Consider the following 18,970-nt stretch of genomic DNA (forward strand, 5'->3'; position numbering starts at 1 on the left):
ATCCCATTTCTACCCAGGCCACAGTCTCCACATACAAGACAAACGTGAAGACTGACAAGCAGGAATAAAAGACCTCAGGTGCCAATACAGTCTCCCTTTTACTACAGTGTTTACATTAACATAATTCATGACTTCAAGCAATATAATAATATAATAAAAGCAGTCTTGCCTGTTTCTAGATGTGTATTAAAATATGCTCAATGCTAAAACTATTCTAGCAGATAAGAGAAGCAAGAAGAGTAGTACAGCAAAATATACATTTATGTTTTAAAACAATACCGTTTGTTCTAACTGTCATCAGAGCTTGGGAACGCATTATTAGTCGTGCCTTTAAAATTGCACAAAATCTTTTCTGCCAAATCATAGAAACAAAGTTTATCAAAATTTAAAGGAGGAAAATCTACTCTGACTGGATGCAGTGACGAGAAAATAGTAGAATAAATACAATCCAGATGTCGACTTTCTAGAAGGGCAGCACACATTGGAAGAGTCCAGTAATCAACAGGATTTTCTGGCATACGCACCAGTAAAGCTTCATACAGCACAGGAAGGTCGAAAGCTTGCAATACATTCCTTTTGCTAAAAAGCCTTTAAATCTAATAGTGATTTTCTTTTTTTTCCTCGAGAAAGTCTTTATGCAAGTTCTCATTCAAAAACAACGTTAATGGATATTATCATCCTAGTTCTCCTCTCCCTGGAGCTTACAAGTATGCCAAATATTTCCTGCAGGACAGAGTGTTAGATAGCTCTGCTGCCATATACTATAAAACAATTAGAAGATTTAGGATTAAGTCCTTTTCATTTACAGAAATAATGACATCTGCGCACTTTAGTTCTTTCCTAGGAGTGCAAACACACAGATTATAAAAATAAATTAAAATCTACCTCTATCAACCTGCCAAAAAAAGGTAAACTTTTAGTAACACTATGTACAATATTTATGGAATGGAGATTGTATCACAAAGCTAAAGATTAACTTTTTCAAAACCTTGTTTTAATATAACTCAATTAATATGTTACCATAAATTAAACAACCAAAACGCTTGGCTGAGATCCTAGCCTTACTTCAGTCAATGGCAGCTTTGCTAATGACTTCAGTAAGGTCGTAATTTCACCTGCTTTATTTCAGTCTCAATTCCACTACCAGTAGAAACAAAACCTTACCAGCCCGAATTCAAATGCTGTATCAACTCCAGCCAGGGGCTACGGCAAACAGCGCATCCAAGCAAGCAAACCGTCCTTAGCAATAGCCTCAGGCTGGAGGTACAAGGTTATTCCATCAATTAACTGAAGGATCTCTCCATTACAAACTACGTTACACAGACAGGTCAAGGAAAGTCTGACAGTCGCTGGTAAATTGATGCAGTATCTAGAATTAAAGCTTTTTTCCCTAGAGCAGCAAAAGCTTCTGCTCTGAAGCAGCTTCAAACACATTTAAAATACAAAAAGCTCAGCTGGCATAAGCACTTTGAAGTTTCTACATGGTTTTAAATTCATTGCGTGTAAAGCTATAGAGTCCTTTCCAATAAAGTAAAGTACTTTTCAGGCAAATTTATCTCAGCTACACTTTGGTTAGCAAAAATTAGTGACTGACTTCTCAACCAGCTGCAATTTCCCCCCCAAGCAACTTGAGCCCAGATCTTGCACAGAAGTAAAAGGCATTTCCTCTGCTGAACAGATCGCCATCGAGAAAACAAGTAAAGCAAACATAGCGGGAGAGGACTCGCATGTCATAAAGCAAAACAGCAACACGCAGGAAAGGAAGCCTGTCTTCTGACTTCCAGGAGAACAGCATGCTCTTCCCATGCGCCCCACTTCTAATGGCAGTTATTATTCCAGGAACAGGTCAAACGCCTGCATGGGAAAGACGCTGTTCTAAAGGAAAACGGTAGCAAAACATTTGCTTTTCTTATTGTCAGGCAGGTTTGAACATCTGCACATCTTGTGACAGCTACAGTGTTTTGGTTTCGGTTGCCGCCTGCAAAAAAAGCGCCACGTGGCCGACCCTCCCCCCCGCCGCGGTGCGGAGGAGAATGGAAAGAAAACAGGCAGAAAACCGGTGGGTCAGGATAAGGGCAGTTTAACAGAACAGCAAACAGAAGGGGAACAGGAACAACAACGATACAGATAAGGAGAAAACACAACAACGAACCGTACAACCCAGACAGCCGCTCTCCCGAAACAGGACTAGTGCTGCGTCCCCGCCCAAGCCACGAGTGCCTTCGCGCCGCCTCGCCCCCCCCACCGGAACCCAGCGTGACGTCACAGGGTATGGAACACCGGGCTCTGTTCGGCCAGGTGGGGTCAGCCCCCACCCCCCGGCTGTGCCCCTTCCTGGAGTCCGGTGAAAATTAACCCTGTCCTGGCTGAACCCAGGACATACAGCATTCAGCACTGGCAGGACAAGGCAACACCACCACCTCTTCCTGAACTGGTAAATGAGTTTCTGGATTTTAGGGAAGTCTAACTAGTTTGAAATTCCTTACTGAAATCGCACTGCGAGAACTGGCACCCTTCCACCACCACCCAGCTAGCCGTTAATGTCACTAGCAGATCAGGGGCTCCGCAGAACGTGCAGTGTAGTGCTGCGAGTCACGTAGACAGAAGGACACAAAATGACACCTGCAAAGAAATCTTTAAAATTCAAAGACAGACTTCTCTTCCTCTTGCTACCTTTGCACAAAGTCTACTGCAAGCTAACAATATTTGCAAAGATAAACATCTGGAGTATATTAGGATGGTCAGATGCAGTTAGTGTCATCTGTCCCATTACAGATCGTATCTGTGACTTAAATTGCTGAAAAACTGTTTCGGTTTCGGCTGCCGCCGGCAACAAAAGCGCCATGCAGCCGCCCCTCCCCCCGCCGGCGTGCGGAGGAGAATGAAAAGAAAGAGGCAGAAACAGGTGGGTCGGGATAAGGGCAGTTTAACAGAACAGCAAACACAGGGAAAACAGGAACAACAACGATACAAATAAGGAGAAAACACAACAACGAACTGTACAACCCAGACAGCTGCTCTCCCGAAACAGGACCGGCGCTGCGTCCCCCCAAGCCGCGAGTGCCTTCGCGCCGCCCTGCCCCCCCCCCAGCGGAACCCAGCGTGACGTCACAGGGTATGGAACACCGGGCTCTGTTCGGCCAGGTGGGGTCAGCCCCCACCCCCCGGCTATGCCCCTTCCTGGAGTTCGGTGAAAATTAACCCTGTCCTGGCCGAACCCAGGACATACAGCACTCAGCAGTGGCAGGACAAGGCAACACCACCACCTCTTCCTGAACTGGTAAATGAGTTTCTGGATTTTAGGGAAGTCTAACTAGTTTGAAATTCGTTACTGAAATCGCACTGCGAGAACTGGCACCCTTCCACCACCACCCAGCTAGCCGTTAATGTCACTAGCAGATCAGGGGCTCCGCAGAACGTGCAGTGTAGTGCTGCGAGTCACGTAGACAGAAGGACACAAAATGACACCTGCAAAGAAATCTTTAAAATTCAAAGACAGACTTCTCTTCCTCTTGCTACCTTTGCACAAAGTCTACTGCAAGCTAACAATATTTGCGAAGATATACCTCTGGAGTATATTAGGATGGTCAGATGCAGTTAGTGTCATCTGTCCCATTACAGATCGTATCTGTGACTTAAATTGCTGAAAAACTGTTTCGGTTTCGGCTGCCGCCAGCAACAAAAGCGCCATGCAGCCGCCCCTCCCCCCGCCGGCGTGCGGAGGAGAATGAAAAGAAAGAGGCAGAAACAGGTGGGTCGGGATAAGGGCAGTTTAACAGAACAGCAAACAGAGGGAAAACAGGAACAACAACGATACAAATAAGGAGAAAACACAACAACGAACCGTACAACCCAGACAGCCGCTCTCCCGAAACAGGACGGGCGCTGCGTCCCCCCAAGCCGCGAGTGCCTTCGCGCCGCCTCGCCCCCCCCACCGGAACCCAGCGTGACGTCACAGGGTATGGAACACCGGGCTCTGTTCGGCCAGGTGGGGTCAGCCCCCACCCCCCGGCTGTGCCCCTTCCTGGAGTCCGGTGAATATTAACCCTGTCCTGGCCGAACCCAGGACATACAGCATTCAGCAGTGGCAGGACAAGGCAACACCACCACCTCTTCCTGAACTGGTAAATGAGTTTCTGGATTTTAGGGAAGTCTAACTAGTTTGAAATTCCTTACTGAAATCGCACTGCGAGAACTGGCACCCTTCCACCACCACCCAGCTAGCCGTTAATGTCACTAGCAGATCAGGGGCTCCGCACAACGTGCAGTGTAGTGCTGCGAGTCACGTAGACAGAAGGACACAAAATGACACCTGCAAAGAAAGCTTTAAAATTCAAAGACAGACTTCTCTTCCTCTTGCTACCTTTGCACAAAGTCTACTGCAAGCTAACAATATTTGCAAAGATAAACATCTGGAGTATATTAGGATGGTCAGATGCAGTTAGTGTCATCTGTCCCATTACAGATCGTATCTGTGACTTAAATTGCTGAAAAACTGTTTCGGTTTCGGCTGCCGCCGGCAACAAAAGCGCCACGCAGCCGCCCCTCCCCCCGCCGGCGTGCGGAGGAGAATGAAAAGAAAGAGGCAGAAACAGGTGGGTCGGGATAAGGGCAGTTTAACAGAACAGCAAACAGAGGGAAAACAGGAACAACAACGATACAAATAAGGAGAAAACACAACAACGAACCGTACAACCCAGACAGCCACTCTCCCGAAACAGGACCGGCGCTGCGTCCCCCCAAGCCGCGAGTGCCTTCGCGCCGCCTCGCCCCCCCCACCGGAACCCAGCGTGACGTCACAGGGTATGGAACACCGGGCTCTGTTCGGCCAGGTGGGGTCAGCCCCCACCCCCCGGCTGTGCCCCTTCCTGGAGTCCGGTGAAAATTAACCCTGTCCTGGCTGAACCCAGGACATACAGCATTCAGCACTGGCAGGATAAGGAAACACCACCACCTCTTCCTGAACTGGTAAATGAGTTTCTGGATTTTAGGGAAGTCTAACTAGTTTGAAATTCCTTACTGAAATCGCACTGCGAGAACTGGCACCCTTGCACCACCACCCAGCTAGCCGTTAATGTCACTAGCAGATCAGGGGCTCCGCAGAACGTGCAGTGTAGTGCTGCGAGTCACGTAGACAGAAGGACACAAAATGACACATGCAAAGAAAGCTTTAAAATTCAAAGACAGACTTCTCTTCCTCTTGCTACCTTTGCACAAAGTCTACTGCAAGCTAACAATATTTGCAAAGATAAACCTCTGGAGTATATTAGGATGGTCAGATGCAGTTAGTGTCATCTGTCCCATTACAGATCGTATCTGTGACTTAAATTGCTGAAAAACTGTTTCGGTTTCGGCTGCCGCCGGCAACAAAAGCGCCATGCAGCCGCCCCTCCCCCCGCCGGCGTGCGGAGGAGAATGAAAAGAAAGAGGCAGAAACAGGTGGGTCGGGATAAGGGCAGTTTAACAGAACAGCAAACAGAGGGAAAACAGGAACAACAACGATACAAATAAGGAGAAAACACAACAACGAACCGTACAACCCAGACAGCCGCTCTCCCGAAACAGGACGGGCGCTGCGTCCCCGCCCAAGCCACGAGTGCCTTCGCGCCGCCTCGCCCCCCCCACCGGAACCCAGCGTGACGTCACAGGGTATGGAACACCGGGCTCTGTTCGGCCAGGTGGGGTCAGCCCCCACCCCCCGGCTGTGCCCCTTCCTGGAGTCCGGTGAAAATTAACCCTGTCCTGGCCGAACCCAGGACATACAGCATTCAGCACTGGCAGGACAAGGCAACACCACCACCTCTTCCTGAACTGGTAAATGAGTTTCTGGATTTTAGGGAAGTCTAACTAGTTTGAAATTCCTTACTGAAATCGCACTGCGAGAACTGGCACCCTTCCACCACCACCCAGCTAGCCGTTAATGTCACTAGCAGATCAGGGGCTCCGCAGAACGTGCAGTGTAGTGCTGCGAGTCACGTAGACAGAAGGACACAAAATGACACCTGCAAAGAAAGCTTTAAAATTCAAAGACAGACTTCTCTTCCTCTTGCTACCTTTGCACAAAGTCTACTGCAAGCTAACAATATTTGCAAAGATAAACATCTGGAGTATATTAGGATGGTCAGATGCAGTTAGTGTCATCTGTCCCATTACAGATCATATCTGTGACTTAAATTGCTGAAAAACTGTTTCGGTTTCGGCTGCCGCCGGCAACAAAAGCGCCATGCAGCCGCCCCTCCCCCCGCCGGCGTGCGGAGGAGAATGAAAAGAAAGAGGCAGAAACAGGTGGGTCGGGATAAGGGCAGTTTAACAGAACAGCAAACAGAGGGAAAACAGGAACAACAACGATACAAATAAGGAGAAAACACAACAACGAACCGTACAACCCAGACAGCCGCTCTCCCGAAACAGGACCGGTGCTGCGTCCCCGCCCAAGCCACGAGTGCCTTCGCGCCGCCTCGCCCCCCCCACCGGAACCCAGCGTGACGTCACAGGGTATGGAACACCGGGCTCTGTTCGGCCAGGTGGGGTCAGCCCCCACCCCCCGGCTATGCCCCTTCCTGGAGTTCTGTGAAAATTAACCCTGTCCTGGCCGAACCCAGGACATACAGCACTCAGCAGTGGCAGGACAAGGCAACACCACCACCTCTTCCTGAACTGGTAAATGAGTTTCTGGATTTTAGGGAAGTCTAACTAGTTTGAAATTCCTTACTGAAATCGCACTGCGAGAACTGGCACCCTTCCACCACCACCCAGCTAGCCGTTAATGTCACTAGCAGATCAGGGGCTCCGCAGAACGTGCAGTGTAGTGCTGCGAGTCACGTAGACAGAAGGACACAAAATGACACCTGCAAAGAAAGCTTTAAAATTCAAAGACAGACTTCTCTTCCTCTTGCTACCTTTGCACAAAGTCTACTGCAAGCTAACAATATTTGCAAAGATAAACATCTGGAGTATATTAGGATGGTCAGATGCAGTTAGTGTCATCTGTCCCATTACAGATCGTATCTGTGACTTAAATTGCTGAAAAACTGTTTCGGTTTCGGCTGCCGCCGGCAACAAAAGCGCCACGCAGCCGCCCCTCCCCCCGCCGGCGTGCGGAGGAGAATGAAAAGAAAGAGGCAGAAACAGGTGGGTCGGGATAAGGGCAGTTTAACAGAACAGCAAACAGAGGGAAAACAGGAACAACAACGATACAAATAAGGAGAAAACACAACAACGAACCGTACAACCCAGACAGCCACTCTCCCGAAACAGGACCGGCGCTGCGTCCCCCCAAGCCGCGAGTGCCTTCGCGCCGCCTCGCCCCCCCCACCGGAACCCAGCGTGACGTCACAGGGTATGGAACACCGGGCTCTGTTCGGCCAGGTGGGGTCAGCCCCCACCCCCCGGCTGTGCCCCTTCCTGGAGTCCGGTGAAAATTAACCCTGTCCTGGCTGAACCCAGGACATACAGCATTCAGCACTGGCAGGATAAGGAAACACCACCACCTCTTCCTGAACTGGTAAATGAGTTTCTGGATTTTAGGGAAGTCTAACTAGTTTGAAATTCCTTACTGAAATCGCACTGCGAGAACTGGCACCCTTGCACCACCACCCAGCTAGCCGTTAATGTCACTAGCAGATCAGGGGCTCCGCAGAACGTGCAGTGTAGTGCTGCGAGTCACGTAGACAGAAGGACACAAAATGACACCTGCAAAGAAAGCTTTAAAATTCAAAGACAGACTTCTCTTCCTCTTGCTACCTTTGCACAAAGTCTACTGCAAGCTAACAATATTTGCAAAGATAAACATCTGGAGTATATTAGGATGGTCAGATGCAGTTAGTGTCATCTGTCCCATTACAGATCGTATCTGTGACTTAAATTGCTGAAAAACTGTTTCGGTTTCGGCTGCCGCCGGCAACAAAAGCGCCACGCAGCCGCCCCTCCCCCCGCCGGCGTGCGGAGGAGAATGAAAAGAAAGAGGCAGAAACAGGTGGGTCGGGATAAGGGCAGTTTAACAGAACAGCAAACAGAGGGAAAACAGGAACAACAACGATACAAATAAGGAGAAAACACAACAACGAACCGTACAACCCAGACAGCCGCTCTCCCGAAACAGGACCGGCGCTGCGTCCCCCCAAGCCGCGAATGCCTTCGCGCCGCCTCGCCCCCCCCACCGGAACCCAGCGTGACGTCACAGGGTATGGAACACCGGGCTCTGTTCGGCCAGGTGGGGTCAGCCCCCACCCCCCGGCTGTGCCCCTTCCTGGAGTCCGGTGAAAATTAACCCTGTCCTGGCTGAACCCAGGACATACAGCATTCAGCACTGGCAGGACAAGGAAACACCACCACCTCTTCCTGAACTGGTAAATGAGTTTCTGGATTTTAGGGAAGTCTAACTAGTTTGAAATTCCTTACTGAAATCGCACTGCGAGAACTGGCACCCTTGCACCACCACCCAGCTAGCCGTTAATGTCACTAGCAGATCAGGGGCTCCGCAGAACGTGCAGTGTAGTGCTGCGAGTCACGTAGACAGAAGGACACAAAATGACACATGCAAAGAAAGCTTTAAAATTCAAAGACAGACTTCTCTTCCTCTTGCTACCTTTGCACAAAGTCTACTGCAAGCTAACAATATTTGCAAAGATAAACCTCTGGAGTATATTAGGATGGTCAGATGCAGTTAGTGTCATCTGTCCCATTACAGATCGTATCTGTGACTTAAATTGCTGAAAAACTGTTTCGGTTTCGGCTGCCGCCGGCAACAAAAGCGCCATGCAGCCGCCCCTCCCCCCGCCGGCGTGCGGAGGAGAATGAAAAGAAAGAGGCAGAAACAGGTGGGTCGGGATAAGGGCAGTTTAACAGAACAGCAAACAGAGGGAAAACAGGAACAACAACGATACAAATAAGGAGAAAACACAACAACGAACCGTACAACCCAGACAGCCGCTCTCCCGAAACAGGACGGGCGCTGCGTCCCCGCCCAAGCCGCGAGTGCCTTCGCGCCGCCTCGCCCCCCCCACCGGAACCCAGCGTGACGTCACAGGGTATGGAACACCGGGCTCTGTTCGGCCAGGTGGGGTCAGCCCCCACCCCCCGGCTGTGCCCCTTCCTGGAGTCCGGTGAAAATTAACCCTGTCCTGGCTGAACCCAGGACATACAGCATTCAGCACTGGCAGGACAAGGCAACACCACCACCTCTTCCTGAACTGGTAAATGAGTTTCTGGATTTTAGGGAAGTCTAACTAGTTTGAAATTCCTTACTGAAATCGCACTGCGAGAACTGGCACCCTTCCACCACCACCCAGCTAGCCGTTAATGTCACTAGCAGATCAGGGGCTCCGCAGAACGTGCAGTGTAGTGCTGCGAGTCACGTAGACAGAAGGACACAAAATGACACCTGCAAAGAAAGCTTTAAAATTCAAAGACAGACTTCTCTTCCTCTTGCTACCTTTGCACAAAGTCTACTGCAAGCTAACAATATTTGCAAAGATAAACATCTGGAGTATATTAGGATGGTCAGATGCAGTTAGTGTCATCTGTCCCATTACAGATCATATCTGTGACTTAAATTGCTGAAAAACTGTTTCGGTTTCGGCTGCCGCCGGCAACAAAAGCGCCACGCAGCCGCCCCTCCCCCCGCCGGCGTGCGGAGGAGAATGAAAAGAAAGAGGCAGAAACAGGTGGGTCGGGATAAGGGCAGTTTAACAGAACAGCAAACAGAGGGAAAACAGGAACAACAACGATACAAATAAGGAGAAAACACAACAACGAACCGTACAACCCAGACAGCCACTCTCCCGAAACAGGACCGGCGCTGCGTCCCCCCAAGCCGCGAGTGCCTTCGCGCCGCCTCGCCCCCCCCACCGGAACCCAGCGTGACGTCACAGGGTATGGAACACCGGGCTCTGTTCGGCCAGGTGGGGTCAGCCCCCACCCCCCGGCTGTGCCCCTTCCTGGAGTCCGGTGAAAATTAACCCTGTCCTGGCTGAACCCAGGACATACAGCATTCAGCACTGGCAGGATAAGGAAACACCACCACCTCTTCCTGAACTGGTAAATGAGTTTCTGGATTTTAGGGAAGTCTAACTAGTTTGAAATTCCTTACTGAAATCGCACTGCGAGAACTGGCACCCTTGCACCACCACCCAGCTAGCCGTTAATGTCACTAGCAGATCAGGGGCTCCGCAGAACGTGCAGTGTAGTGCTGCGAGTCACGTAGACAGAAGGACACAAAATGACACATGCAAAGAAAGCTTTAAAATTCAAAGACAGACTTCTCTTCCTCTTGCTACCTTTGCACAAAGTCTACTGCAAGCTAACAATATTTGCAAAGATAAACCTCTGGAGTATATTAGGATGGTCAGATGCAGTTAGTGTCATCTGTCCCATTACAGATCGTATCTGTGACTTAAATTGCTGAAAAACTGTTTCGGTTTCGGCTGCCGCCGGCAACAAAAGCGCCATGCAGCCGCCCCTCCCCCCGCCGGCGTGCGGAGGAGAATGAAAAGAAAGAGGCAGAAACAGGTGGGTCGGGATAAGGGCAGTTTAACAGAACAGCAAACAGAGGGAAAACAGGAACAACAACGATACAAATAAGGAGAAAACACAACAACGAACCGTACAACCCAGACAGCCGCTCTCCCGAAACAGGACGGGCGCTGCGTCCCCGCCCAAGCCACGAGTGCCTTCGCGCCGCCTCGCCCCCCCCACCGGAACCCAGCGTGACGTCACAGGGTATGGAACACCGGGCTCTGTTCGGCCAGGTGGGGTCAGCCCCCACCCCCCGGCTGTGCCCCTTCCTGGAGTCCGGTGAAAATTAACCCTGTCCTGGCCGAACCCAGGACATACAGCATTCAGCACTGGCAGGACAAGGCAACACCACCACCTCTTCCTGAACTGGTAAATGAGTTTCTGGATTTTAGGGAAGTCTAACTAGTTTGAAATTCCTTACTGAAATCGCACTGCGAGAACTGGCACCCTTCCACCACCACCCAGCTAGCCGTTAATGTCACTAGCAGATCAGGGGCTCCGCAGAACGTGCAGTGTAGTGCTGCGAGTCACGTAGACAGAAGGACACAAAATGACACCTGCAAAGAAAGCTTTAAAATTCAAAGACAGACTTCTCTTCCTCTTGCTACCTTTGCACAAAGTCTACTGCAAGCTAACAATATTTGCGAAGATAAACATCTGGAGTATATTAGGATGGTCAGATGCAGTTAGTGTCATCTGTCCCATTACAGATCGTATCTGTGACTTAAATTGCTGAAAAACTGTTTCGGTTTCGGCTGCCGCCAGCAACAAAAGCGCCATGCAGCCGCCCCTCCCCCCGCCGGCGTGCGGAGGAGAATGAAAAGAAAGAGGCAGAAACAGGTGGGTCGGGATAAGGGCAGTTTAACAGAACAGCAAACAGAGGGAAAACAGGAACAACAACGATACAAATAAGGAGAAAACACAACAACGAACCGTACAACCCAGACAGCCGCTCTCCCGAAACAGGACGGGCGCTGCGTCCCCCCAAGCCGCGAGTGCCTTCGCGCCGCCTCGCCCCCCCCACCGGAACCCAGCGTGACGTCACAGGGTATGGAACACCGGGCTCTGTTCGGCCAGGTGGGGTCAGCCCCCACCCCCCGGCTGTGCCCCTTCCTGGAGTCCGGTGAATATTAACCCTGTCCTGGCCGAACCCAGGACATACAGCATTCAGCACTGGCAGGACAAGGCAACACCACCACCTCTTCCTGAACTGGTAAATGAGTTTCTGGATTTTAGGGAAGTCTAACTAGTTTGAAATTCCTTACTGAAATCGCACTGCGAGAACTGGCACCCTTCCACCACCACCCAGCTAGCCGTTAATGTCACTAGCAGATCAGGGGCTCCGCAGAACGTGCAGTGTAGTGCTGCGAGTCACGTAGACAGAAGGACACAAAATGACACCTGCAAAGAAATCTTTAAAATTCAAAGACAGACTTCTCTTCCTCTTGCTACCTTTGCACAAAGTCTACTGCAAGCTAACAATATTTGCAAAGATAAACATCTGGAGTATATTAGGATGGTCAGATGCAGTTAGTGTCATCTGTCCCATTACAGATCATATCTGTGACTTAAATTGCTGAAAAACTGTTTCGGTTTCGGCTGCCGCCGGCAACAAAAGCGCCATGCAGCCGCCCCTCCCCCCGCCGGCGTGCGGAGGAGAATGAAAAGAAAGAGGCAGAAACAGGTGGGTCGGGATAAGGGCAGTTTAACAGAACAGCAAACAGAGGGAAAACAGGAACAACAACGATACAAATAAGGAGAAAACACAACAACGAACCGTACAACCCAGACAGCCGCTCTCCCGAAACAGGACCGGTGCTGCGTCCCCGCCCAAGCCACGAGTGCCTTCGCGCCGCCTCGCCCCCCCCACCGGAACCCAGCGTGACGTCACAGGGTATGGAACACCGGGCTCTGTTCGGCCAGGTGGGGTCAGCCCCCACCCCCCGGCTATGCCCCTTCCTGGAGTTCTGTGAAAATTAACCCTGTCCTGGCCGAACCCAGGACATACAGCACTCAGCAGTGGCAGGACAAGGCAACACCACCACCTCTTCCTGAACTGGTAAATGAGTTTCTGGATTTTAGGGAAGTCTAACTAGTTTGAAATTCCTTACTGAAATCGCACTGCGAGAACTGGCACCCTTCCACCACCACCCAGCTAGCCGTTAATGTCACTAGCAGATCAGGGGCTCCGCAGAACGTGCAGTGTAGTGCTGCGAGTCACGTAGACAGAAGGACACAAAATGACACCTGCAAAGAAAGCTTTAAAATTCAAAGACAGACTTCTCTTCCTCTTGCTACCTTTGCACAAAGTCTACTGCAAGCTAACAATATTTGCAAAGATAAACATCTGGAGTATATTAGGATGGTCAGATGCAGTTAGTGTCATCTGTCCCATTACAGATCGTATCTGTGACTTAAATTGCTGAAAAACTGTTTCGGTTTCGGCTGCCGCCGGCAACAAAAGCGCCACGCAGCCGCCCCTCCCCCCGCCGGCGTGCGGAGGAGAATGAAAAGAAAGAGGCAGAAACAGGTGGGTCGGGATAAGGGCAGTTTAACAGAACAGCAAACAGAGGGAAAACAGGAACAACAACGATACAAATAAGGAGAAAACACAACAACGAACCGTACAACCCAGACAGCCACTCTCCCGAAACAGGACCGGCGCTGCGTCCCCCCAAGCCGCGAGTGCCTTCGCGCCGCCTCGCCCCCCCCACCGGAACCCAGCGTGACGTCACAGGGTATGGAACACCGGGCTCTGTTCGGCCAGGTGGGGTCAGCCCCCACCCCCCGGCTGTGCCCCTTCCTGGAGTCCAGTGAAAATTAACCCTGTCCTGGCTGAACCCAGGACATACAGCATTCAGCACTGGCAGGATAAGGAAACACCACCACCTCTTCCTGAACTGGTAAATGAGTTTCTGGATTTTAGGGAAGTCTAACTAGTTTGAAATTCCTTACTGAAATCGCACTGCGAGAACTGGCACCCTTGCACCACCACCCAGCTAGCCGTTAATGTCACTAGCAGATCAGGGGCTCCGCAGAACGTGCAGTGTAGTGCTGCGAGTCACGTAGACAGAAGGACACAAAATGACACCTGCAAAGAAAGCTTTAAAATTCAAAGACAGACTTCTCTTCCTCTTGCTACCTTTGCACAAAGTCTACTGCAAGCTAACAATATTTGCAAAGATAAACATCTGGAGTATATTAGGATGGTCAGATGCAGTTAGTGTCATCTGTCCCATTACAGATCGTATCTGTGACTTAAATTGCTGAAAAACTGTTTCGGTTTCGGCTGCCGCCGGCAACAAAAGCGCCACGCAGCCGCCCCTCCCCCCGCCGGCGTGCGGAGGAGAATGAAAAGAAAGAGGCAGAAACAGGTGGGTCGGGATAAGGGCAGTTTAACAGAACAGCAAACAGAGGGAAAACAGGAACAACAACGATACAAATAAGGAGAAAACACAACAACGAACCGTACAACCCAGACAGCCGCTCTCCCGAAACAGGACCGGCGCTGCGTCCCCCCAAGCCGCGAATGCCTTCGCGCCGCCTCGCCCCCCCCACCGGAACCCAGCGTGACGTCACAGGGTATGGAACACCGGGCTCTGTTCGGCCAGGTGGGGTCAGCCCCCACCCCCCGGCTATGCCCCTTCCTGGAGTCCGGTGAAAATTAACCCTGTCCTGGCTGAACCCAGGACATACAGCATTCAGCACTGGCAGGACAAGGAAACACCACCACCTCTTCCTGAACTGGTAAATGAGTTTCTGGATTTTAGGGAAGTCTAACTAGTTTGAAATTCCTTACTGAAATCGCACTGCGAGAACTGGCACCCTTGCACCACCACCCAGCTAGCCGTTAATGTCACTAGCAGATCAGGGGCTCCGCAGAACGTGCAGTGTAGTGCTGCGAGTCACGTAGACAGAAGGACACAAAATGACACATGCAAAGAAAGCTTTAAAATTCAAAGACAGACTTCTCTTCCTCTTGCTACCTTTGCACAAAGTCTACTGCAAGCTAACAATATTTGCAAAGATAAACCTCTGGAGTATATTAGGATGGTCAGATGCAGTTAGTGTCATCTGTCCCATTACAGATCGTATCTGTGACTTAAATTGCTGAAAAACTGTTTCGGTTTCGGCTGCCGCCGGCAACAAAAGCGCCATGCAGCCGCCCCTCCCCCCGCCGGCGTGCGGAGGAGAATGAAAAGAAAGAGGCAGAAACAGGTGGGTCGGGATAAGGGCAGTTTAACAGAACAGCAAACAGAGGGAAAACAGGAACAACAACGATACAAATAAGGAGAAAACACAACAACGAACCGTACAACCCAGACAGCCGCTCTCCCGAAACAGGACGGGCGCTGCGTCCCCGCCCAAGCCGCGAGTGCCTTCGCGCCGCCTCGCCCCCCCCACCGGAACCCAGCGTGACGTCACAGGGTATGGAACACCGGGCTCTGTTCGGCCAGGTGGGGTCAGCCCCCACCCCCCGGCTGTGCCCCTTCCTGGAGTCCGGTGAAAATTAACCCTGTCCTGGCTGAACCCAGGACATACAGCATTCAGCACTGGCAGGACAAGGCAACACCACCACCTCTTCCTGAACTGGTAAATGAGTTTCTGGATTTTAGGGAAGTCTAACTAGTTTGAAATTCCTTACTGAAATCGCACTGCGAGAACTGGCACCCTTCCACCACCACCCAGCTAGCCGTTAATGTCACTAGCAGATCAGGGGCTCCGCAGAACGTGCAGTGTAGTGCTGCGAGTCACGTAGACAGAAGGACACAAAATGACACCTGCAAAGAAATCTTTAAAATTCAAAGACAGACTTCTCTTCCTCTTGCTACCTTTGCACAAAGTCTACTGCAAGCTAACAATATTTGCAAAGATAAACATCTGGAGTATATTAGGATGGTCAGATGCAGTTAGTGTCATCTGTCCCATTACAGATCATATCTGTGACTTAAATTGCTGAAAAACTGTTTCAGTTTCGGCTGCCGCCGGCAACAAAAGCGCCATGCAGCCGCCCCTCCCCCCGCCGGCGTGCGGAGGAGAATGAAAAGAAAGAGGCAGAAACAGGTGGGTCGGGATAAGGGCAGTTTAACAGAACAGCAAACAGAGGGAAAACAGGAACAACAACGATACAAATAAGGAGAAAACACAACAAAGAACCGTACAACCCAGACAGCCGCTCTCCCGAAACAGGACCGGTGCTGCGTCCCCGCCCAAGCCACGAGTGCCTTCGCGCCGCCTCGCCCCCCCCACCGGAACCCAGCGTGACGTCACAGGGTATGGAACACCGGGCTCTGTTCGGCCAGGTGGGGTCAGCCCCCACCCCCCGGCTGTGCCCCTTCCTGGAGTCCGGTGAAAATTAACCCTGTCCTGGCCGAACCCAGGACATACAGCATTCAGCACTGGCAGGACAAGGCAACACCACCACCTCTTCCTGAACTGGTAAATGAGTTTCTGGATTTTAGGGAAGTCTAACTAGTTTGAAATTCCTTACTGAAATCGCACTGCGAGAACTGGCACCCTTCCACCACCACCCAGCTAGCCGTTAATGTCACTAGCAGATCAGGGGCTCCGCACAACGTGCAGTGTAGTGCTGCGAGTCACGTAGACAGAAGGACACAAAATGACACCTGCAAAGAAATCTTTAAAATTCAAAGACAGACTTCTCTTCCTCTTGCTACCTTTGCACAAAGTCTACTGCAAGCTAACAATATTTGCAAAGATAAACCTCTGGAGTATATTAGGATGGTCAGATGCAGTTAGTGTCATCTGTCCCATTACAGATCATATCTGTGACTTAAATTGCTGAAAAACTGTTTCGGTTTCGGCTGCCGCCGGCAACAAAAGCGCCATGCAGCCGCCCCTCCCCCCGCCGGCGTGCGGAGGAGAATGAAAAGAAAGAGGCAGAAACAGGTGGGTCGGGATAAGGGCAGTTTAACAGAACAGCAAACAGAGGGAAAACAGGAACAACAACGATACAAATAAGGAGAAAACACAACAACGAACCGTACAACCCAGACAGCTGCTCTCCCGAAACAGGACCGGTGTTGCGTCCCCCCAAGCCGCGAGTGCCTTCCCGCCGCCCCGCCCCCCCCCCACCGGAACCCAGCGTGACGTCACAGGGTATGGAACACCGGGCTCTGTTCGGCCAGGTGGGGTCAGCCCCCACCCCCCGGCTATGCCCCTTCCTGGAGTTCTGTGAAAATTAACCCTGTCCTGGCCGAACCCAGGACATACAGCACTCAGCAGTGGCAGGACAAGGCAACACCACCACCTCTTCCTGAACTGGTAAATGAGTTTCTGGATTTTAGGGAAGTCTAACTAGTTTGAAATTCCTTACTGAAATCGCACTGCGAGAACTGGCACCCTTCCACCACCACCCAGCTAGCCGTTAATGTCACTAGCAGATCAGGGGCTCCGCACAACGTGCAGTGTAGTGCTGCGAGTCACGTAGACAGAAGGACACAAAATGACACCTGCAAAGAAAGCTTTAAAATTCAAAGACAGACTTCTCTTCCTCTTGCTACCTTTGCACAAAGTCTACTGCAAGCTAACAATATTTGCAAAGATAAACATCTGGAGTATATTAGGATGGTCAGATGCAGTTAGTGTCATCTGTCCCATTACAGATCGTATCTGTGACTTAAATTGCTGAAAAACTGTTTCGGTTTCGGCTGCCGCCGGCAACAAAAGCGCCACGCAGCCGCCCCTCCCCCCGCCGGCGTGCGGAGGAGAATGAAAAGAAAGAGGCAGAAACAGGTGGGTCGGGATAAGGGCAGTTTAACAGAACAGCAAACAGAGGGAAAACAGGAACAACAACGATACAAATAAGGAGAAAACACAACAAAGAACCGTACAACCCAGACAGCCGCTCTCCCGAAACAGGACGGGCGCTGCGTCCCCCCAAGCCGCGAGTGCCTTCGCGCCGCCTCGCCCCCCCCACCGGAACCCAGCGTGACGTCACAGGGTATGGAACACCGGGCTCTGTTTGGCCAGGTGGGGTCAGCCCCCACCCCCCGGCTGTGCCCCTTCCTGGAGTCCGGTGAAAATTAACCCTGTCCTGGCCGAACCCAGGACATACAGCATTCAGCACTGGCAGGACAAGGCAACACCACCACCTCTTCCTGAACTGGTAAATGAGTTTCTGGATTTTAGGGAAGTCTAACTAGTTTGAAATTCCTTACTGAAATCGCACTGCGAGAACTGGCACCCTTCCACCACCACCCAGCTAGCCGTTAATGTCACTAGCAGATCAGGGGCTCCGCACAACGTGCAGTGTAGTGCTGCGAGTCACGTAGACAGAAGGACACAAAATGACACCTGCAAAGAAAGCTTTAAAATTCAAAGACAGACTTCTCTTCCTCTTGCTACCTTTGCACAAAGTCTACTGCAAGCTAACAATATTTGCAAAGATAAACATCTGGAGTATATTAGGATGGTCAGATGCAGTTAGTGTCATCTGTCCCATTACAGATCGTATCTGTGACTTAAATTGCTGAAAAACTGTTTCGGTTTCGGCTGCCGCCGGCAACAAAAGCGCCACGCAGCCGCCCCTCCCCCCGCCGGCGTGCGGAGGAGAATGAAAAGAAAGAGGCAGAAACAGGTGGGTCGGGATAAGGGCAGTTTAACAGAACAGCAAACAGAGGGAAAACAGGAACAACAACGATACAAATAAGGAGAAAACACAACAACGAACCGTACAACCCAGACAGCCGCTCTCCCGAAACAGGACGGGCGCTGCGTCCCCCCAAGCCGCGAGTGCCTTCGCGCCGCCTCGCCCCCCCCACCGGAACCCAGCGTGACGTCACAGGGTATGGAACACCGGGCTCTGTTCGGCCAGGTGGGGTCAGCCCCCACCCCCCGGCTGTGCCCCTTCCTGGAGTCCGGTGAAAATTAACCCTGTCCTGGCCGAACCCAGGACATACAGCATTCAGCACTGGCAGGACAAGGCAACACCACCACCTCTTCCTGAACTGGTAAATGAGTTTCTGGATTTTAGGGAAGTCTAACTAGTTTGAAATTCCTTACTGAAATCGCACTGCGAGAACTGGCACCCTTCCACCACCACCCAGCTAGCCGTTAATGTCACTAGCAGATCAGGGGCTCCGCAGAACGTGCAGTGTAGTGCTGCGAGTCACGTAGACAGAAGGACACAAAATGACACCTGCAAAGAAATCTTTAAAATTCAAAGACAGACTTCTCTTCCTCTTGCTACCTTTGCACAAAGTCTACTGCAAGCTAACAATATTTGCAAAGATAAACCTCTGGAGTATATTAGGATGGTCAGATGCAGTTAGTGTCATCTGTCCCATTACAGATCGTATCTGTGACTTAAATTGCTGAAAAACTGTTTCGGTTTCGGCTGCCGCCGGCAACAAAAGCGCCATGCAGCCGCCCCTCCCCACGCCGGCGTGCGGAGGAGAATGAAAAGAAAGAGGCAGAAACAGGTGGGTCGGGA

The sequence above is a fragment of the Opisthocomus hoazin genome, chromosome 13, assembly GCF_030867145.1.
Source record: "Opisthocomus hoazin isolate bOpiHoa1 chromosome 13, bOpiHoa1.hap1, whole genome shotgun sequence".
In the NCBI taxonomy this organism is placed as follows: Eukaryota; Metazoa; Chordata; class Aves; order Opisthocomiformes; family Opisthocomidae; genus Opisthocomus; species Opisthocomus hoazin.